The 23,995-nt window shown below is 34.8% G+C and overlaps 1 long non-coding RNA gene across 1 annotated transcript; it reads right to left on the bottom strand.

Annotated features, from left to right (window-relative positions):
- Window positions 1-3,473: 3,473 nt before the first annotated feature.
- LOC114768521 (uncharacterized) lies at window positions 3,474-4,111 on the bottom strand. The gene is made up of 3 exons (XR_003743073.1): window positions 3,993-4,111; window positions 3,869-3,913; window positions 3,474-3,791 (listed from the first exon to the last, which is right to left on the bottom strand). It is a non-coding gene; the product is annotated as an uncharacterized LOC114768521 (long non-coding RNA).
- Between the last annotated feature and the right edge of the window lie 19,884 nt (window positions 4,112-23,995).

Below are 23,995 nucleotides of genomic sequence, written 5' to 3'. Positions count from 1 at the left end.
TTAGACTGTCTGTGTCGCTGTACAGCAGCCGATCACCCAATTTCTCCATCACAGAATATAATTCTAGGCGTGCATGAGCAGTTGTAAACGCTCCAAGAAACACATTAATGTCACGCATTTGAGCGCCATAACCGTCTGCATAACGCCACTGAACCAATGCCACTTCGTCCGAGACAAATGCAAAATGTGTGATTTCACGACCGCCCCCAAAAATGTATCGCGAAAAGTCGTCAGGATCTTTCAACAAGTCTGTGTATGGAAGGTTTTCCCGCATTGAAAATCGGCCCCAAAGTGAATTCAATAGGAGTTTGTTAATATTTCTCCTTGCAGGGTTTGAACAGATTTTTTCAGGATTCAGACGGATACCCTGTTTTTGAAAATAATCTTCAATGTAGGCATGCTTTTCAACAGCCGTCACAACCCCCGGCGGGTACCCACTGGCTTCCTGCTTGTATTGTAGAAACGTTTTCACATAATCTGCAAACAACGTTTCTGATCTTTGTTCAAAATGCCACACTTCATGAATCTCTGCCAAAACATAGCCCATCTGTACAGCTTTCATCAATTCAATGCTGACCCAACAACCCGAAAGAGATCTCTCGCCGTCAGTATGAGTACATGGTGACGCTTGATTCTCAAGATGACAACATGTTCTACAAAGCGGGAACATTAGTTTGCCGCCGCATCGGTATGGCAACACAGGGTGTAGGAGACCACGTGGCGGGTACACCGTTGCTTTAACCAACCCATAGTAATTTTCGAGACTATCAAAGTCTTTCAAAATGATCTGTGGGTGGCCGGTCGGATATTCCTTTGATGATTGACAAAACGGGTAGAGACTGGTGAAATCAAAGTAACGAATTTTTTCACCGTCCGATGTTTTGTGATAGAGTTTGTATGCATTCGTTCGACCGCCAAAGAGGCTGTCTCTCGGCTTTAGACGACTGGGGTGTGCATATGACGACATGAACTCTATGACTGATGGATCGACCTGTTTTAAACGACGCCACTGACACTCCCACATAACTTCGACTTTTAAGCCGTACACCTTGGTGAGGGTTTCAATCTTATCATCAAATTGCCTTCTTAAAACACTGTACGGGAGCCTTGACAAAGGATGAGTCTGGGTGGGTGTGTATTTACAATCATGTCCGTGATGCATACACCCATTAAATTCTAAACCGTATTTACGACCATTTTTTTCATAATAGCCGTCAAGACAGTATTTCCCAACCACAACCTCACCCTCTGTCAGAGCGTGTTGGATGTACACATGCCTGGTTGTTTTGACATATTCCAGCCATTCGATGCTAATGTCTGAAAATGCCTTGTTTTGGCTTGTGTACGCGTTGTTATGTGTAAGAGCAAGTGTATCACGTGGTAGGTAGTGTGTTTTGTATACAGCCATGCAGCACGATGCCAACGTGGTTTGACCAAAAGGGTCTAGACCCGTGCATTCTATGAACTCGTCACGGTATTTCAGACACGCCTCTCTTAACAGCACGACGTCGTTTCGACCGTAGAAACGGAGTTCCTTCTGAAAATCAAAAACACCGCACGCTGATTCGTTGTACCAGTCATCAAATTCACGTCTGCCAGCATTGGACATATTGTCATATCCATAAAAGGTCTTATCCGGGTATGGGCCTATGTAATGACTGTTTGAGCGTGTGTTAAACTTGTGTGGGAAATAACCCTTTTCTGTGGTGGTGAGATTTAACGCGGCTGTTGTTTTTGCCAGACTCATCGGTAGAAAAGAATAGCTGTCGATAAAACGCTGTTTAAAACATGCATCATACATGAATATCAGACGGCATCCAGTCATTGTCACATCTAGTTTGATCCCGTTTTTGGAGTAATATTCCAAAAGTATGAAATTATCAAACCCTGCAGCGTTGTGTGCTAAAAATGTGAAACCGTTGAACCTCGGTCGACGGAGCCAATTCACAAATTCACGCACACACCCGTCACCCTCAGCCGTGAACTCCACACCTGTAAATGTAATTGCGCAAACAAAATTTGCATGATGTTTGCCGTTCTCGAAACGTGTTTCAAAATCAAAAAAAATGTAGCGGTTGTTTGTCTCCTTCAATCTAATGGGTTGTATGAAGCATTCATGCTTAGCGTCTGGAATCAGTTCTTCACGACAATGAACACAGTGTGGTGTCGGACACGTGTGTGGTTTGGGTTTTTTAACACTAACGTGGTAACGCCTGTTACAATTCTTACAAAATTTTGTAAGATCACAATTTGACGCCACCACGCCAGGATCGCTCTTCATAGGACGCGGCTGTTTATGTTTGTCAAAACAATAATCAGACTTGCAAAACCTCCCACAAGACGAGCAATATCTCGAACCTGTGACCCTTGAAGGGCATCCGGGGTCGTTACAAACATCACACCTGTATTTGCAACCATGCTCTCGGAACGAAGTGTAACCGGCATAGCAGAATTCACAGACATACGGCACCCCCATGAACGCCTTGAGGTTTAATATTCCGTAGTAATGGCTGTCGTGTATGTATAAAAAGGCTGTTTTTGTATGCGGTACAGTGCTAGTTTGAAATTTCTGCAACACCCCTACGTCTGATCTGTAAAAGATCACAATCTTGATGTCCAATAAGCTCTCAAATTTTGGAACATCATTAAAGCCGACTTTATGGTGAATAGGTAGTCCACACCGTGTCTGAAATGTGGCAGCCAATTTTTCTAAATAAGCTGTTGGTTTCTCAGGGTTTACAAAATTTGCCAGGCATATCGCGAAGCACAATTGGTTTGTAACATTAACGGGGCAGAATAGATTCATCCTGTTCTTGCTTATTATCTGATCATGAGCCAAATCACGCAATTTACGCCGTGCGCCCCCATCACGACCTCTAGCGATTGAAACAGTCAGGTGTAGTGTCTCATCGCACATGATTTTTTTATTGCTTTGGATTATTTTTTCGATGGCGTCCATCAGAATTTCATACGAATGGTTATTCGCGGGTGAAAGGATCGCATTAACATCTGAAACCAGGGTATCGCCACTCAGTGCGACGTCGAAAACACCGCTCTGTCCGGCCAGTGTGTGTGAGAATTTTACGATGTCTTTGAATACATCGTGGATGTGTGAAATATATGATGTTATGTCGCTGCTCGAAACGGATCTGAAATTAATATCACGACGCAGTACCACCCCATTGAACCGTGGTTTATGTGTAACATGATACCCGTCTATCACAGCATGCCTTATCGACGATCCTTCTAAGGATACTGGATCAGATTCAGCACCACAACCATTTTGAATTTGATGTAAAACATTATTAAACATCTCAATTTCCCCCCATGTCTCGACGTTTAACATGTCGTGTAGTGTTTTATTAAAATTGTCCACTGCATCACCACCAATACATTGACGTTTAGAAGGCTCCATTATGGTTGACAACAAGGTTTAAAACACCCTTACACACGTGAAATGCCACTTAAACGCAACAAAACCGTTGATAACGATGACCAATCAACACGCTTCAGATCTGATGTATGTTCTACAGCTTTGGCTATAATCCCCACAGTACTAATCAACTTTTCTTGCAAGTCATACACCTTAACAATGTTATCTAATACCTGTTTAAGGCATACACAGCATTCAGAATGATTAGAAAACCGCCGGTACCTCTGTGGGTCGATGTGGTTTGGTTCTGTTTGCGTAGCGATGTCTGATCTGGCAAAATCTACAGCATCCCACGCTTTGTAATCCGCGTTGGTCCAATCGGTGACAAAGTCGAGATCAACGTTTACGGGGATTCTACCTGTAACAAAATCACACGATGTTAAAATTAATATTTCATTAAAATAACGATTGCGTTAAAACCATGTAAATACACACCTTCTGGCTTTTCCGGGAGCTTGAAAGCTGTTTTCGTCTTCTTTCCTGATAGTTTTATCAAACCTGATTGTCAATATTTTATTAAAATAATAATAAATTGTGTTAAAACATATGTAATACACACCTTGCGGCTTTTTCACCATATGTTTTTGTGCCTTTTCCACGCACAGATCCACCACGGGAGCTAGGTGCTTGCGTTTGCGTGTAGCCTTCCGACCTGACGGCTTGTCGACCCCTGTATTATCAACGCGTGGCTTAGGAATGGTGTCCACTAGTTGTCTGATGGTTGCTGTACAGAACGCGAGATATTACAATCACAACCATATGATGAAAATTTCATAAAAACCGTATTAGATAGTCATAAATATATTACCTAAACTGTCGGCTGAGCATCCAACATCCTCGGTTACAACGTTGTAATTTGGATAATGTTCTGCTATTAGAATGCATACACGGTCAAAAACACACACTCGCAACTATGTAGTGGTATTATTATTAGTAGGATCTGTGGTTTTACAATTACCTTGGTATGAAATTTGTGGTTCAGAATCACCCGCACCAAAACCCTCGGTCCATAGACTTTCGAACCCCAGTGTTTCAAAACACGCCAGGTTTGATGGTCCTTCGAGTGGTTCTACAGAAAAGTTACACCTATTAACAAATAAATAAATAAAACACACACATACGTTGTAACAAGTCTTATAGTTTATGTGTTATGAAAAACTTACTGAGAGTCCATAACCGGTGATGATCCTTGCGATGTCGAACCGTTTGAATGAAGACCTCGTGGGCCTCTCTTGTTAAATAGGCCTCTGTGTGTGTGTGCGCACGTGAGATTTGTAAGTCCCACGTGATTCGGTGTTTGCGAGAATGGTGAAACCAGATGACTCACGTTGTAAAAACATATGTTGCGTTAGGTGTTAAAAAGCTTTGTTGGAGGATGTGCTAGGGGTCTGTGTGTGTGTGTGTGTGTGTGTGTGTGTGTGTGTGTGTGTGGGTGAGGGAAATCATAAAACGGGTTTCATTTATTTTAACAGTAGGGGTATGAAATTAACATTGTTTGAAGCCAAAATAGTTTTTCTTTAACTAGAAACAGTTTTTAAAACATATATCATTTAAATAAGGTTTCTGTTTTGGTCTGTGTGTGTGTGTGTGTGTGTGTGTGTGTGTGTGTGTGTGTGTGTGTGTGTGTGTGTGTGTGTGTGTCAATATGAGACTCTGCTAGGTGTCGGGGAAGAATGTGTGATGAACCCGGGGAGGGATGTGCGTGGGGAAAGGGATGTCATTGGGAGAAATGGGGCATAAGCCATCAGCAATAGCAGTAGTTGTAAATAAGTGATAAGAAATCTGTTTTAAAAGCTAGTCTAAGTGTATATGACATCTGTAATGCATCACATGGGATAGAGCGATAGAGTATGTCCTGAAGGTGCTGTGATACTTCCTACATACAAAATGGGGGTTCTACCATATTTCAGTCAGTATATGAATAGAGTATGCGTTTGTATTTTTAAAATAGGTCTGTGTAAGTATTGTGTTTAAACGTGTTAAACACTGAAACAGTAGTTGAGTAAAACCATACACTTAAAAATAAGGTTTCTGTTTTAAAAGAAAGTTCTAAAGGGGTGTGTGATATTTGTAAAAGGTCACACGTTGATTCGGCGTTTGCGAGAATGGTGGAAACAGATGACTCACGTTGTAAAAACATATGGTGCGTTAGGTGTTAAAAAGATTTGGAGGATGTGCTAGGGGTCTGTGTGTGTGTGTGTGTGTGTGTGTGTGTGTGTGTGTGTGTGTGTGTGTGTGTGTGTGAGGGAAATCATAAAACGGTTTCATTTATTTTAACAGTAGGGGTATGAAATTAACATTGTTTGAAGCCAAAATAGTTTTTCTTTAACTAGAAACAGTTTTTAAAACATATATCATTTAAATAAGGTTTCTGTTCTGGTCTGTGTGTGTGTGTGTGTGTGTGTGTGTGTGTGTGTGTGTGTGTGTGTGTCAATATGAGACAGTGCTAGGTGTCGGGGAAGAATGTGTGATGAACCCGGGGAGGGATGTGCGTGGGGAAAGGGATGTCATTGGGAGAAATGGGGCATAAGCCATCAGCAATAGCAGTAGTTGTAAATAAGTGATAAGAAATCTGTTTTAAAAGTTAGTCTAAGTGTATATGACATCTGTAATGCATCACATGGGATAGAGCGATAGAGTATGTCCTGAAAGATGCTATGATACTTCCTACATACAAAATGGGGGGGTTCTACCATATTTCAGTCAGTATATGAATAGAGTATCCGTTTGTATTTTTAAAATAAGTCTGTGTAAGTATTGTGTTTAAACGTGTTAAACACTGAAACAGTAGTTGAGTAAAACCATACACTTAAAAATAAGGTTTCTGTTTTAAAAGAACGTTCTAAGGTGTGTGTGAGATTTGTATGTCACACGTTGATTCAGTGTTTGCGAGAAAGAGGTAATGGTATGCTGGCTTATAACACCTCCACAACAGTCATAGTTTGTAAACGAGTGGTAAGACATCTGTTTTTAAAACCTGTCTAAGTGTTTATGTAAGAATGGACATCGCGGGAACATACTTGTCTTACATAACAGATGTCCGAAGGGGGAAGGATGGAAGGAGGTCATAAATTACGCGCAGGGTCCGATGGAGAAGGCTGAAAGGGGGAAGGCCATAAATTACGCGCACAGTGTCCACTGTCCAGTGGAGAAGGGGAGAATGTAGAAGGGTAGATGGTCATAAATCACGCGCTTTTTCCTCATACAGAAATGCCATCAATCATTTTTGACATAAAGTATATAATTATTACTACTCACTCCGTTTAAGGTTTATAGAAACAAAGCTGAAAACACATGAAACTTCAAATTTTCTTTAGGGATACTGTTAGAAATGATGTTCTTAAGTGTTTCACAGTGTTAGACCAGTAAAATTTTGGTGGGAAAGTGTATTTTCAGCAAAAATTGTGTTTTTCAAGGTCAAACATAGTTTTACAGAAAAAAAGCCTAAAACACATGAAATTTCTACTTTTCTTTCTTTCTCCTGTTAGTTTACTATGTTCTTATGTATTTGGAAGTGTTAGATGTTCAAAATATTGATGGGAAAGTGTTTTATCAAAAGAAAGTCACTTTTTCAAGGTCAAACGTGTTTTTGCACAAAACAAGCTGAAAACACATGAGACATGCTGATTTCTTCAACTTTCTGTGTTGGAAATGAAGTTTCTATGTTGTAAGAAGGAAATTGTTGTAAAAAGATTAGAATGCGCAGCCCGGAATCAACTTTTTCATGTTTGGGCCTTACACGAGCTGAAAATCACTTTAAAGCACTCCGTTTAAGGTTTATAGAAACAAAGCTGAAAACACATGAAACTTCAAATTTTCTTTAGGGATACTGTTAGAAATGATGTTCTTAAGTGTTTCACAGTGTTAGACAAGTCAAATTTTGGTGGGAATGTGTATTTTCAGCAAAAATTGTGTTTTTCAAGGTCAAACATAGTTTTACAGAAAAAAAGCCTAAAACACATGAAATTTCTACTTTTCTTTCTTTCTCCTGTTAGTTTACTATGTTCTTATGTATTTGGAAGTGTTAGATGTTCAAAATATTGATGGGAAAGTGTTTTATCAAAAGAAAGTCACTTTTTCAAGGTCAAACGTGTTTTTGCCCAAAACAAGCTGAAAACACATGAGACATGCTGATTTCTTCAACTTTCTGTGTTGGAAATGAAGTTTCTATGTTGTAAGAAGAAATTGTTGTAAAAAGATTAGAATGCGCAGCCCGGAATCAACTTTTTCATGTTTGGGCCTTACACGAGCTGAAAATCACTTTAAAGCACTCCGTTTAAGGTTTATAGAAACAAAGCTGAAAACACATGAAACTTCAAATTTTCTTTAGGGATACTGTTAGAAATGATGTTCTTAAGTGTTTCACAGTGTTAGACCAGTAAAATTTTGGTGGGAAAGTGTATTTTCAGCAAAAATTGTGTTTTTCAAGGTCAAACATAGTTTTACAGAAAAAAAGCCTAAAACACATGAAATTTCTACTTTTCTTTCTTTCTCCTGTTAGTTTACTATGTTCTTATGTATTTGGAAGTGTTAGATGTTGAAAATATTGATGGGAAAGTGTTTTATCAAAAGAAAGTCACTTTTTCAAGGTCAAACGTGTTTTTGCCCAAAACAAGCTGAAAACACATTAGACATGCTGATTTCTTCAACTTTCTGTGTTGGAAATGAAGTTTCTATGTTGTAAGAAAGAAATTGTTGTAAAAAGATTAGAATGCGCAGCCCGGAATCAACTTTTTCATGTTTGGGCCTTACACGAGCTGAAAATCACTTTAAAGCACTCCGTTTAAGGTTTATAGAAACAAAGCTGAAAACACATGAAACTTCAAATTTTCTTTAGGGATACTGTTAGAAATGATGTTCTTAAGTGTTTCACAGTGTTAGACCAGTAAAATTTTGGTGGGAAAGTGTATTTTCAGCAAAAATTGTGTTTTTCAAGGTCAAACATAGTTTTACAGAAAAAAAGCCTAAAACACATGAAATTTCTACTTTTCTTTCTTTCTCCTGTTAGTTTACTATGTTCTTATGTATTTGGAAGTGTTAGATGTTGAAAATATTGATGGGAAAGAGTTTTATCAAAAGAAAGTCACTTTTTCAAGGTCAAACGTGTTTTTGCCCAAAACAAGCTGAAAACACATTAGACATGCTGATTTCTTCAACTTTCTGTGTTGGAAATGAAGTTTCTATGTTGTAAGAAAGAAATTGTTGTAAAAAGATTAGAATGCGCAGCCCGGAATCAACTTTTTCATGTTTGGGCCTTACACGAGCTGAAAATCACTTTAAAGCACTCCGTTTAAGGTTTATAGAAACAAAGCTGAAAACACATGAAACTTCAAATTTTCTTTAGGGATACTGTTAGAAATGATGTTCTTAAGTGTTTCACAGTGTTAGACCAGTAAAATTTTGGTGGGAAAGTGTATTTTCAGCAAAAATTGTGTTTTTCAAGGTCAAACATAGTTTTACAGAAAAAAAGCCTAAAACACATGAAATTTCTACTTTTCTTTCTTTCTCCTGTTAGTTTACTATGTTCTTATGTATTTGGAAGTGTTAGATGTTGAAAATATTGATGGGAAAGTGTTTTATCAAAAGAAAGTCACTTTTTCAAGGTCAAACGTGTTTTTGCCCAAAACAAGCTGAAAACACATTAGACATGCTGATTTCTTCAACTTTCTGTGTTGGAAATGAAGTTTCTATGTTGTAAGAAAGAAATTGTTGTAAAAAGATTAGAATGCGCAGCCCGGAATCAACTTTTTCATGTTTGGGCCTTACACGAGCTGAAAATCACTTTAAAGCACTCCGTTTAAGGTTTATAGAAACAAAGCTGAAAACACATGAAACTTCAAATTTTCTTTAGGGATACTGTTAGAAATGATGTTCTTAAGTGTTTCACAGTGTTAGACCAGTAAAATTTTGGTGGGAAAGTGTATTTTCAGCAAAAATTGTGTTTTTCAAGGTCAAACATAGTTTTACAGAAAAAAAGCCTAAAACACATGAAATTTCTACTTTTCTTTCTTTCTCCTGTTAGTTTACTATGTTCTTATGTATTTGGAAGTGTTAGATGTTGAAAATATTGATGGGAAAGTGTTTTATCAAAAGAAAGTCACTTTTTCAAGGTCAAACGTGTTTTTGCCCAAAACAAGCTGAAAACACATTAGACATGCTGATTTCTTCAACTTTCTGTGTTGGAAATGAAGTTTCTATGTTGTAAGAAAGAAATTGTTGTAAAAAGATTAGAATGCGCAGCCCGGAATCAACTTTTTCATGTTTGGGCCTTACACGAGCTGAAAATCACTTTAAAGCACTCCGTTTAAGGTTTATAGAAACAAAGCTGAAAACACATGAAACTTCAAATTTTCTTTAGGGATACTGTTAGAAATGATGTTCTTAAGTGTTTCACAGTGTTAGACCAGTAAAATTTTGGTGGGAAAGTGTATTTTCAGCAAAAATTGGGTTTTTCAAGGTCAAACATAGTTTTACAGAAAAAAAGCCTAAAACACATGAAATTTCTACTTTTCTTTCTTTCTCCTGTTAGTTTACTATGTTCTTATGTATTTGGAAGTGTTAGATGTTGAAAATATTGATGGGAAAGAGTTTTATCAAAAGAAAGTCACTTTTTCAAGGTCAAACGTGTTTTTGCCCAAAACAAGCTGAAAACACATTAGACATGCTGATTTCTTCAACTTTCTGTGTTGGAAATGAAGTTTCTATGTTGTAAGAAAGAAATTGTTGTAAAAAGATTAGAATGCGCAGCCCGGAATCAACTTTTTCATGTTTGGGCCTTACACGAGCTGAAAATCACTTTAAAGCACTCCGTTTAAGGTTTATAGAAACAAAGCTGAAAACACATGAAACTTCAAATTTTCTTTAGGGATACTGTTAGAAATGATGTTCTTAAGTGTTTCACAGTGTTAGACCAGTAAAATTTTGGTGGGAAAGTGTATTTTCAGCAAAAATTGGGTTTTTCAAGGTCAAACATAGTTTTACAGAAAAAAAGCCTAAAACACATGAAATTTCTACTTTTCTTTCTTTCTCCTGTTAGTTTACTATGTTCTTATGTATTTGGAAGTGTTAGATGTTGAAAATATTGATGGGAAAGAGTTTTATCAAAAGAAAGTCACTTTTTCAAGGTCAAACGTGTTTTTGCCCAAAACAAGCTGAAAACACATTAGACATGCTGATTTCTTCAACTTTCTGTGTTGGAAATGAAGTTTCTATGTTGTAAGAAAGAAATTGTTGTAAAAAGATTAGAATGCGCAGCCCGGAATCAACTTTTTCATGTTTGGGCCTTACACGAGCTGAAAATCACTTTAAAGCACTCCGTTTAAGGTTTATAGAAACAAAGCTGAAAACACATGAAACTTCAAATTTTCTTTAGGGATACTGTTAGAAATGATGTTCTTAAGTGTTTCACAGTGTTAGACCAGTAAAATTTTGGTGGGAAAGTGTATTTTCAGCAAAAATTGTGTTTTTCAAGGTCAAACATAGTTTTACAGAAAAAAAGCCTAAAACACATGAAATTTCTACTTTTCTTTCTTTCTCCTGTTAGTTTACTATGTTCTTATGTATTTGGAAGTGTTAGATGTTGAAAATATTGATGGGAAAGAGTTTTATCAAAAGAAAGTCACTTTTTCAAGGTCAAACGTGTTTTTGCCCAAAACAAGCTGAAAACACATTAGACATGCTGATTTCTTCAACTTTCTGTGTTGGAAATGAAGTTTCTATGTTGTAAGAAAGAAATTGTTGTAAAAAGATTAGAATGCGCAGCCCGGAATCAACTTTTTCATGTTTGGGCCTTACACGAGCTGAAAATCACTTTAAAGCACTCCGTTTAAGGTTTATAGAAACAAAGCTGAAAACACATGAAACTTCAAATTTTCTTTAGGGATACTGTTAGAAATGATGTTCTTAAGTGTTTCACAGTGTTAGACCAGTAAAATTTTGGTGGGAAAGTGTATTTTCAGCAAAAATTGTGTTTTTCAAGGTCAAACATAGTTTTACAGAAAAAAAAGCCTAAAACACATGAAATTTCTACTTTTCTTTCTTTCTCCTGTTAGTTTACTATGTTCTTATGTATTTGGAAGTGTTAGATGTTGAAAATATTGATGGGAAAGTGTTTTATCAAAAGAAAGTCACTTTTTCAAGGTCAAACGTGTTTTTGCACAAAACAAGCTGAAAACACATTAGACATGCTGATTTCTTCAACTTTCTGTGTTGGAAATGAAGTTTCTATGTTGTAAGAAAGAAATTGTTGTAAAAAGATTAGAATGCGCAGCCCGGAATCAACTTTTTCATGTTTGGGCCTTACACGAGCTGAAAATCACTTTAAAGCACTCCGTTTAAGGTTTATAGAAACAAAGCTGAAAACACATGAAACTTCAAATTTTCTTTAGGGATACTGTTAGAAATGATGTTCTTAAGTGTTTCACAGTGTTAGACCAGTAAAATTTTGGTGGGAAAGTGTATTTTCAGCAAAAATTGTGTTTTTCAAGGTCAAACATAGTTTTACAGAAAAAAAGCCTAAAACACATGAAATTTCTACTTTTCTTTCTTTCTCCTGTTAGTTTACTATGTTCTTATGTATTTGGAAGTGTTAGATGTTGAAAATATTGATGGGAAAGTGTTTTATCAAAAGAAAGTCACTTTTTCAAGGTCAAACGTGTTTTTGCCCAAAACAAGCTGAAAACACATTAGACATGCTGATTTCTTCAACTTTCTGTGTTGGAAATGAAGTTTCTATGTTGTAAGAAAGAAATTGTTGTAAAAAGATTAGAATGCGCAGCCCGGAATCAACTTTTTCATGTTTGGGCCTTACACGAGCTGAAAATCACTTTAAAGCACTCCGTTTAAGGTTTATAGAAACAAAGCTGAAAACACATGAAACTTCAAATTTTCTTTAGGGATACTGTTAGAAATGATGTTCTTAAGTGTTTCACAGTGTTAGACCAGTAACATTTTGGTGGGAAAGTGTATTTTCAGCAAAAATTGGGTTTTTCAAGGTCAAACATAGTTTTAAAGAAAAAAAGCCTAAAACACATGAAATTTCTACTTTTCTTTCTTTCTCCTGTTAGTTTACTATGTTCTTATGTATTTGGAAGTGTTAGATGTTGAAAATATTGATGGGAAAGTGTTTTATCAAAAGAAAGTCACTTTTTCAAGGTCAAACGTGTTTTTGCACAAAACAAGCTGAAAACACATTAGACATGCTGATTTCTTCAACTTTCTGTGTTGGAAATGAAGTTTCTATGTTGTAAGAAAGAAATTGTTGTAAAAAGATTAGAATGCGCAGCCCGGAATCAACTTTTTCATGTTTGGGCCTTACACGAGCTGAAAATCACTTTAAAGCACTCCGTTTAAGGTTTATAGAAACAAAGCTGAAAACACATGAAACTTCAAATTTTCTTTAGGGATACTGTTAGAAATGATGTTCTTAAGTGTTTCACAGTGTTAGACCAGTAAAATTTTGGTGGGAAAGTGTATTTTCAGCAAAAATTGTGTTTTTCAAGGTCAAACATAGTTTTACAGAAAAAAAGCCTAAAACACATGAAATTTCTACTTTTCTTTCTTTCTCCTGTTAGTTTACTATGTTCTTATGTATTTGGAAGTGTTAGATGTTGAAAATATTGATGGGAAAGTGTTTTATCAAAAGAAAGTCACTTTTTCAAGGTCAAACGTGTTTTTGCCCAAAACAAGCTGAAAACACATTAGACATGCTGATTTCTTCAACTTTCTGTGTTGGAAATGAAGTTTCTATGTTGTAAGAAGGAAATTGTTGTAAAAAGATTAGAATGCGCAGCCCGGAATCAACTTTTTCATGTTTGGGCCTTACACGAGCTGAAAATCACTTTAAAGCACTCCGTTTAAGGTTTATAGAAACAAAGCTGAAAACACATGAAACTTCAAATTTTCTTTAGGGATACTGTTAGAAATGATGTTCTTAAGTGTTTCACAGTGTTAGACCAGTAAAATTTTGGTGGGAAAGTGTATTTTCAGCAAAAATTGTGTTTTTCAAGGTCAAACATAGTTTTACAGAAAAAAAGCCTAAAACACATGAAATTTCTACTTTTCTTTCTTTCTCCTGTTAGTTTACTATGTTCTTATGTATTTGGAAGTGTTAGATGTTCAAAATATTGATGGGAAAGTGTTTTATCAAAAGAAAGTCACTTTTTCAAGGTCAAACGTGTTTTTGCACAAAACAAGCTGAAAACACATTAGACATGCTGATTTCTTCAACTTTCTGTGTTGGAAATGAAGTTTCTATGTTGTAAGAAAGAAATTGTTGTAAAAAGATTAGAATGCGCAGCCCGGAATCAACTTTTTCATGTTTGGGCCTTACACGAGCTGAAAATCACTTTAAAGCACTCCGTTTAAGGTTTATAGAAACAAAGCTGAAAACACATGAAACTTCAAATTTTCTTTAGGGATACTGTTAGAAATGATGTTCTTAAGTGTTTCACAGTGTTAGACCAGTAAAATTTTGGTGGGAAAGTGTATTTTCAGCAAAAATTGTGTTTTTCAAGGTCAAACATAGTTTTACAGAAAAAAAGCCTAAAACACATGAAATTTCAACTTTTCTTTCTTTCTCCTGTTAGTTTACTATGTTCTTATGTATTTGGAAGTGTTAGATGTTGAAAATATTGATGGGAAAGTGTTTTATCAAAAGAAAGTCACTTTTTCAAGGTCAAACGTGTTTTTGCCCAAAACAAGCTGAAAACACATGAGACATGCTGATTTCTTCAACTTTCTGTGTTGGAAATGAAGTTTCTATGTTGTAAGAAAGAAATTGTTGTAAAAAGATTAGAATGCGCAGCCCGGAATCAACTTTTTCATGTTTGGGCCTTACACGAGCTGAAAATCACTTTAAAGCACTCCGTTTAAGGTTTATAGAAACAAAGCTGAAAACACATGAAACTTCAAATTTTCTTTAGGGATACTGTTAGAAATGATGTTCTTAAGTGTTTCACAGTGTTAGACCAGTAAAATTTTGGTGGGAAAGTGTATTTTCAGCAAAAATTGTGTTTTTCAAGGTCAAACATAGTTTTACAGAAAAAAAGCCTAAAACACATGAAATTTCAACTTTTCTTTCTTTCTCCTGTTAGTTTACTATGTTCTTATGTATTTGGAAGTGTTAGATGTTGAAAATATTGATGGGAAAGTGTTTTATCAAAAGAAAGTCACTTTTTCAAGGTCAAACGTGTTTTTGCCCAAAACAAGCTGAAAACACATGAGACATGCTGATTTCTTCAACTTTCTGTGTTGGAAATGAAGTTTCTATGTTGTAAGAAAGAAATTGTTGTAAAAAGATTAGAATGCGCAGCCCGGAATCAACTTTTTCATGTTTGGGCCTTACACGAGCTGAAAATCACTTTAAAGCACTCCGTTTAAGGTTTATAGAAACAAAGCTGAAAACACATGAAACTTCAAATTTTCTTTAGGGATACTGTTAGAAATGATGTTCTTAAGTGTTTCACAGTGTTAGACCAGTAAAATTTTGGTGGGAAAGTGTATTTTCAGCAAAAATTGTGTTTTTCAAGGTCAAACATAGTTTTACAGAAAAAAAGCCTAAAACACATGAAATTTCTACTTTTCTTTCTTTCTCCTGTTAGTTTACTATGTTCTTATGTATTTGGAAGTGTTAGATGTTGAAAATATTGATGGGAAAGTGTTTTATCAAAAGAAAGTCACTTTTTCAAGGTCAAACGTGTTTTTGCACAAAACAAGCTGAAAACACATTAGACATGCTGATTTCTTCAACTTTCTGTGTTGGAAATGAAGTTTCTATGTTGTAAGAAAGAAATTGTTGTAAAAAGATTAGAATGCGCAGCCCGGAATCAACTTTTTCATGTTTGGGCCTTACACGAGCTGAAAATCACTTTAAAGCACTCCGTTTAAGGTTTATAGAAACAAAGCTGAAAACACATGAAACTTCAAATTTTCTTTAGGGATACTGTTAGAAATGATGTTCTTAAGTGTTTCACAGTGTTAGACCAGTAAAATTTTGGTGGGAAAGTGTATTTTCAGCAAAAATTGTGTTTTTCAAGGTCAAACATAGTTTTACAGAAAAAAAGCCTAAAACACATGAAATTTCTACTTTTCTTTCTTTCTCCTGTTAGTTTACTATGTTCTTATGTATTTGGAAGTGTTAGATGTTGAAAATATTGATGGGAAAGTGTTTTATCAAAAGAAAGTCACTTTTTCAAGGTCAAACGTGTTTTTGCACAAAACAAGCTGAAAACACATTAGACATGCTGATTTCTTCAACTTTCTGTGTTGGAAATGAAGTTTCTATGTTGTAAGAAAGAAATTGTTGTAAAAAGATTAGAATGCGCAGCCCGGAATCAACTTTTTCATGTTTGGGCCTTACACGAGCTGAAAATCACTTTAAAGCACTCCGTTTAAGGTTTATAGAAACAAAGCTGAAAACACATGAAACTTCAAATTTTCTTTAGGGATACTGTTAGAAATGATGTTCTTAAGTGTTTCACAGTGTTAGACCAGTAAAATTTTGGTGGGAAAGTGTATTTTCAGCAAAAATTGTGTTTTTCAAGGTCAAACATAGTTTTACAGAAAAAAAGCCTAAAACACATGAAATTTCTACTTTTCTTTCTTTCTCCTGTTAGTTTACTATGTTCTTATGTATTTGGAAGTGTTAGATGTTGAAAATATTGATGGGAAAGTGTTTTATCAAAAGAAAGTCACTTTTTCAAGGTCAAACGTGTTTTTGCCCAAAACAAGCTGAAAACACATTAGACATGCTGATTTCTTCAACTTTCTGTGTTGGAAATGAAGTTTCTATGTTGTAAGAAAGAAATTGTTGTAAAAAGATTAGAATGCGCAGCCCGGAATCAACTTTTTCATGTTTGGGCCTTACACGAGCTGAAAATCACTTTAAAGCACTCCGTTTAAGGTTTATAGAAACAAAGCTGAAAACACATGAAACTTCAAATTTTCTTTAGGGATACTGTTAGAAATGATGTTCTTAAGTGTTTCACAGTGTTAGACCAGTAAAATTTTGGTGGGAAAGTGTATTTTCAGCAAAAATTGTGTTTTTCAAGGTCAAACATAGTTTTACAGAAAAAAAGCCTAAAACACATGAAATTGCAACTTTTCTTTCTTTCTCCTGTTAGTTTACTATGTTCTTATGTATTTGGAAGTGTTAGATGTTGAAAATATTGATGGGAAAGTGTTTTATCAAAAGAAAGTCACTTTTTCAAGGTCAAACGTGTTTTTGCACAAAACAAGCTGAAAACACATTAGACATGCTGATTTCTTCAACTTTCTGTGTTGGAAATGAAGTTTCTATGTTGTAAGAAAGAAATTGTTGTAAAAAGATTAGAATGCGCAGCCCGGAATAAACTTTTTCATGTCTGGGCCTTACACGAGCTGAAAAACACTTTAAAGCACTCCGTTTAAGGTTTATAGAAACAAAGCTGAAAACACATGAAACTTCAAATTTTCTTTAGGGATACTGTTAGAAATGATGTTCTTAAGTGTTTCACAGTGTTAGACCAGTAAAATTTTGGTGGGAAAGTGTATTTTCAGCAAAAATTGTGTTTTTCAAGGTCAAACATAGTTTTACAGAAAAAAAGCCTAAAACACATGAAATTTCTACTTTTCTTTCTTTCTCCTGTTAGTTTACTATGTTCTTATGTATTTGGAAGTGTTAGATGTTGAAAATATTGATGGGAAAGTGTTTTATCAAAAGAAAGTCACTTTTTCAAGGTCAAACGTGTTTTTGCCCAAAACAAGCTGAAAACACATTAGACATGCTGATTTCTTCAACTTTCTGTGTTGGAAATGAAGTTTCTATGTTGTAAGAAAGAAATTGTTGTAAAAAGATTAGAATGCGCAGCCCGGAATCAACTTTTTCATGTTTGGGCCTTACACGAGCTGAAAATCACTTTAAAGCACTCCGTTTAAGGTTTATAGAAACAAAGCTGAAAACACATGAAACTTCAAATTTTCTTTAGGGATACTGTTAGAAATGATGTTCTTAAGTGTTTCACAGTGTTAGACCAGTAAAATTTTGGTGGGAAAGTGTATTTTCAGCAAAAATTGTGTTTTTCAAGGTCAAACATAGTTTTACAGAAAAAAAGCCTAAAACACATGAAATTTCTACTTTTCTTTCTTTCTCCTGTTAGTTTACTATGTTCTTATGTATTTGGAAGTGTTAGATGTTGAAAATATTGATGGGAAAGTGTTTTATCAAAAGAAAGTCACTTTTTCAAGGTCAAACGTGTTTTTGCACAAAACAAGCTGAAAACACATGAGACATGCTGATTTCTTCAACTTTCTGTGTTGGAAATGAAGTTTCTATGTTGTAAGAAAGAAATTGTTGTAAAAAGATTAGAATGCGCAGCCCGGAATCAACTTTTTCATGTTTGGGCCTTACACGAGCTGAAAATCACTTTAAAGCACTCCGTTTAAGGTTTATAGAAACAAAGCTGAAAACACATGAAACTTCAAATTTTCTTTAGGGATACTGTTAGAAATGATGTTCTTAAGTGTTTCACAGTGTTAGACCAGTAAAATTTTGGTGGGAAAGTGTATTTTCAGCAAAAATTGTGTTTTTCAAGGTCAAACATAGTTTTACAGAAAAAAAGCCTAAAACACATGAAATTTCTACTTTTCTTTCTTTCTCCTGTTAGTTTACTATGTTCTTATGTATTTGGAAGTGTTAGATGTTGAAAATATTGATGGGAAAGTGTTTTATCAAAAGAAAGTCACTTTTTCAAGGTCAAACGTGTTTTTGCCCAAAACAAGCTGAAAACACATTAGACATGCTGATTTCTTCAACTTTCTGTGTTGGAAATGAAGTTTCTATGTTGTAAGAAAGAAATTGTTGTAAAAAGATTAGAATGCGCAGCCCGGAATCAACTTTTTCATGTTTGGGCCTTACACGAGCTGAAAATCACTTTAAAGCACTCCGTTTAAGGTTTATAGAAACAAAGCTGAAAACACATGAAACTTCAAATTTTCTTTAGGGATACTGTTAGAAATGATGTTCTTAAGTGTTTCACAGTGTTAGACCAGTAAAATTTTGGTGGGAAAGTGTATTTTCAGCAAAAATTGGGTTTTTCAAGGTCAAACATAGTTTTACAGAAAAAAAGCCTAAAACACATGAAATTTCTACTTTTCTTTCTTTCTCCTGTTAGTTTACTATGTTCTTATGTATTTGGAAGTGTTAGATGTTGAAAATATTGATGGGAAAGTGTTTTATCAAAAGAAAGTCACTTTTTCAAGGTCAAACGTGTTTTTGCCCAAAACAAGCTGAAAACACATGAGACATGCTGATTTCTTCAACTTTCTGTGTTGGAAATGAAGTTTCTATGTTGTAAGAAAGAAATTGTTGTAAAAAGATTAGAATGCGCAGCCCGGAATCAACTTTTTCATGTTTGGGCCTTACACGAGCTGAAAATCACTTTAAAGCACTCCGTTTAAGGTTTATAGAAACAAAGCTGAAAACACATGAAACTTCAAATTTTCTTTAGGGATACTGTTAGAAATGATGTTCTTAAGTGTTTCACAGTGTTAGACCAGTAAAATTTTGGTGGGAAAGTGTATTTTCAGCAAAAATTGGGTTTTTCAAGGTCAAACATAGTTTTACAGAAAAAAAGCCTAAAACACATGAAATTTCTACTTTTCTTTCTTTCTCCTGTTAGTTTACTATGTTCTTATGTATTTGGAAGTGTTAGATGTTGAAAATATTGATGGGAAAGTGTTTTATCAAAAGAAAGTCACTTTTTCAAGGTCAAACGTGTTTTTGCACAAAACAAGCTGAAAACACATTAGACATGCTGATTTCTTCAACTTTCTGTGTTGGAAATGAAGTTTCTATGTTGTAAGAAAGAAATTGTTGTAAAAAGATTAGAATGCGCAGCCCGGAATCAACTTTTTCATGTTTGGGCCTTACACGAGCTGAAAATCACTTTAAAGCACTCCGTTTAAGGTTTATAGAAACAAAGCTGAAAACACATGAAACTTCAAATTTTCTTTAGGGATACTGTTAGAAATGATGTTCTTAAGTGTTTCACAGTGTTAGACCAGTAAAATTTTGGTGGGAAAGTGTATTTTCAGCAAAAATTGTGTTTTTCAAGGTCAAACATAGTTTTACAGAAAAAAAGCCTAAAACACATGAAATTTCTACTTTTCTTTCTTTCTCCTGTTAGTTTACTATGTTCTTATGTATTTGGAAGTGTTAGATGTTGAAAATATTGATGGGAAAGTGTTTTATCAAAAGAAAGTCACTTTTTCAAGGTCAAACGTGTTTTTGCCCAAAACAAGCTGAAAACACATTAGACATGCTGATTTCTTCAACTTTCTGTGTTGGAAATGAAGTTTCTATGTTGTAAGAAAGAAATTGTTGTAAAAAGATTAGAATGCGCAGCCCGGAATCAACTTTTTCATGTTTGGGCCTTACACGAGCTGAAAATCACTTTAAAGCACTCCGTGTAAGGTTTATAGAAACAAAGCTGAAAACACATGAAACTTCAAATTTTCTTTAGGGATACTGTTAGAAATGATGTTCTTAAGTGTTTCACAGTGTTAGACCAGTAAAATTTTGGTGGGAAAGTGTATTTTCAGCAAAAATTGTGTTTTTCAAGGTCAAACATAGTTTTACAGAAAAAAAGCCTAAAACACATGAAATTTCTACTTTTCTTTCTTTCTCCTGTTAGTTTACTATGTTCTTATGTATTTGGAAGTGTTAGATGTTGAAAATATTGATGGGAAAGTGTTTTATCAAAAGAAAGTCACTTTTTCAAGGTCAAACGTGTTTTTGCACAAAACAAGCTGAAAACACATTAGACATGCTGATTTCTTCAACTTTCTGTGTTGGAAATGAAGTTTCTATGTTGTAAGAAAGAAATTGTTGTAAAAAGATTAGAATGCGCAGCCCGGAATCAACTTTTTCATGTTTGGGCCTTACACGAGCTGAAAATCACTTTAAAGCACTCCGTTTAAGGTTTATAGAAACAAAGCTGAAAACACATGAAACTTCAAATTTTCTTTAGGGATACTGTTAGAAATGATGTTCTTAAGTGTTTCACAGTGTTAGACCAGTAAAATTTTGGTGGGAATGTGTATTTTCAGCAAAAATTGTGTTTTTCAAGGTCAAACATAGTTTTACAGAAAAAAAGCCTAAAACACATGAAATTTCTACTTTTCTTTCTTTCTCCTGTTAGTTTACTATGTTCTTATGTATTTGGAAGTGTTAGATGTTGAAAATATTGATGGGAAAGTGTTTTATCAAAAGAAAGTCACTTTTTCAAGGTCAAACGTGTTTTTGCCCAAAACAAGCTGAAAACACATTAGACATGCTGATTTCTTCAACTTTCTGTGTTGGAAATGAAGTTTCTATGTTGTAAGAAAGAAATTGTTGTAAAAAGATTAGAATGCGCAGCCCGGAATCAACTTTTTCATGTTTGGGCCTTACACGAGCTGAAAATCACTTTAAAGCACTCCGTTTAAGGTTTATAGAAACAAAGCTGAAAACACATGAAACTTCAAATTTTCTTTAGGGATACTGTTAGAAATGATGTTCTTAAGTGTTTCACAGTGTTAGACCAGTAAAATTTTGGTGGGAAAGTGTATTTTCAGCAAAAATTGGGTTTTTCAAGGTCAAACATAGTTTTACAGAAAAAAAGCCTAAAACACATGAAATTTCTACTTTTCTTTCTTTCTCCTGTTAGTTTACTATGTTCTTATGTATTTGGAAGTGTTAGATGTTGAAAATATTGATGGGAAAGTGTTTTATCAAAAGAAAGTCACTTTTTCAAGGTCAAACGTGTTTTTGCACAAAACAAGCTGAAAACACATTAGACATGCTGATTTCTTCAACTTTCTGTGTTGGAAATGAAGTTTCTATGTTGTAAGAAAGAAATTGTTGTAAAAAGATTAGAATGCGCAGCCCGGAATCAACTTTTTCATGTTTGGGCCTTACACGAGCTGAAAATCACTTTAAAGCACTCCGTTTAAGGTTTATAGAAACAAAGCTGAAAACACATGAAACTTCAAATTTTCTTTAGGGATACTGTTAGAAATGATGTTCTTAAGTGTTTCACAGTGTTAGACCAGTAAAATTTTGGTGGGAAAGTGTATTTTCAGCAAAAATTGTGTTTTTCAAGGTCAAACATAGTTTTACAGAAAAAAAGCCTAAAACACATGAAATTTCTACTTTTCTTTCTTTCTCCTGTTAGTTTACTATGTTCTTATGTATTTGGAAGTGTTAGATGTTCAAAATATTGATGGGAAAGTGTTTTATCAAAAGAAAGTCACTTTTTCAAGGTCAAACGTGTTTTTGCCCAAAACAAGCTGAAAACACATTAGACATGCTGATTTCTTCAACTTTCTGTGTTGGAAATGAAGTTTCTATGTTGTAAGAAAGAAATTGTTGTAAAAAGATTAGAATGCGCAGCCCGAAATCAACTTTTTCATGTTTGGGCCTTACACGAGCTGAAAATCACTTTAAAGCACTCCGTTTAAGGTTTATAGAAACAAAGCTGAAAACACATGAAACTTCAAATTTTCTTTAGGGATACTGTTAGAAATGATGTTCTTAAGTGTTTCACAGTGTTAGACCAGTAAAATTTTGGTGGGAAAGTGTATTTTCAGCAAAAATTGGGTTTTTCAAGGTCAAACATAGTTTTACAGAAAAAAAGCCTAAAACACATGAAATTTCTACTTTTCTTTCTTTCTCCTGTTAGTTTACTATGTTCTTATGTATTTGGAAGTGTTAGATGTTGAAAATATTGATGGGAAAGTGTTTTATCAAAAGAAAGTCACTTTTTCAAGGTCAAACGTGTTTTTGCCCAAAACAAGCTGAAAACACATTAGACATGCTGATTTCTTCAACTTTCTGTGTTGGAAATGAAGTTTCTATGTTGTAAGAAAGAAATTGTTGTAAAAAGATTAGAATGCGCAGCCCGGAATCAACTTTTTCATGTTTGGGCCTTACACGAGCTGAAAATCACTTTAAAGCACTCCGTTTAAGGTTTATAGAAACAAAGCTGAAAACACATGAAACTTCAAATTTTCTTTAGGGATACTGTTAGAAATGATGTTCTTAAGTGTTTCACAGTGTTAGACCAGTAAAATTTTGGTGGGAAAGTGTATTTTCAGCAAAAATTGTGTTTTTCAAGGTCAAACATAGTTTTACAGAAAAAAAGCCTAAAACACATGAAATTTCTACTTTTCTTTCTTTCTCCTGTTAGTTTACTATGTTCTTATGTATTTGGAAGTGTTAGATGTTGAAAATATTGATGGGAAAGTGTTTTATCAAAAGAAAGTCACTTTTTCAAGGTCAAACGTGTTTTTGCACAAAACAAGCTGAAAACACATTAGACATGCTGATTTCTTCAACTTTCTGTGTTGGAAATGAAGTTTCTATGTTGTAAGAAAGAAATTGTTGTAAAAAGATTAGAATGCGCAGCCCGGAATCAACTTTTTCATGTTTGGGCCTTACACGCGCTGAAAATCACTTTAAAGCACTCCGTTTAAGGTTTATAGAAACAAAGCTGAAAACACATGAAACTTCAAATTTTCTTTAGGGATACTGTTAGAAATGATGTTCTTAAGTGTTTCACAGTGTTAGACAAGTCAAATTTTGGTGGGAATGTGTATTTTCAGCAAAAATTGTGTTTTTCAAGGTCAAACATAGTTTTACAGAAAAAAAGCCTAAAACACATGAAATTTCTACTTTTCTTTCTTTCTCCTGTTAGTTTACTATGTTCTTATGTATTTGGAAGTGTTAGATGTTGAAAATATTGATGGGAAAGTGTTTTATCAAAAGAAAGTCACTTTTTCAAGGTCAAACGTGTTTTTGCCCAAAACAAGCTGAAAACACATTAGACATGCTGATTTCTTCAACTTTCTGTGTTGGAAATGAAGTTTCTATGTTGTAAGAAGGAAATTGTTGTAAAAAGATTAGAATGCGCAGCCCGGAATCAACTTTTTCATGTTTGGGCCTTACACGAGCTGAAAATCACTTTAAAGCACTCCGTTTAAGGTTTATAGAAACAAAGCTGAAAACACATGAAACTTCAAATTTTCTTTAGGGATACTGTTAGAAATGATGTTCTTAAGTGTTTCACAGTGTTAGACCAGTAAAATTTTGGTGGGAAAGTGTATTTTCAGCAAAAATTGTGTTTTTCAAGGTCAAACATAGTTTTACAGAAAAAAAGCCTAAAACACATGAAATTTCTACTTTTCTTTCTTTCTCCTGTTAGTTTACTATGTTCTTATGTATTTGGAAGTGTTAGATGTTGAAAATATTGATGGGAAAGTGTTTTATCAAAAGAAAGTCACTTTTTCAAGGTCAAACGTGTTTTTGCCCAAAACAAGCTGAAAACACATTAGACATGCTGATTTCTTCAACTTTCTGTGTTGGAAATGAAGTTTCTATGTTGTAAGAAAGAAATTGTTGTAAAAAGATTAGAATGCGCAGCCCGGAATCAACTTTTTCATGTTTGGGCCTTACACGAGCTGAAAATCACTTTAAAGCACTCCGTTTAAGGTTTATAGAAACAAAGCTGAAAACACATGAAACTTCAAATTTTCTTTAGGGATACT

This window comes from Denticeps clupeoides, chromosome 18 (assembly GCF_900700375.1).
Source record: "Denticeps clupeoides chromosome 18, fDenClu1.1, whole genome shotgun sequence".
Lineage (NCBI taxonomy): Eukaryota > Metazoa > Chordata > Actinopteri > Clupeiformes > Denticipitidae > Denticeps > Denticeps clupeoides.
The sequence above is the reverse complement of the archived record's forward strand: the minus strand, read 5'-3'. Positions and strand labels throughout refer to the sequence as shown.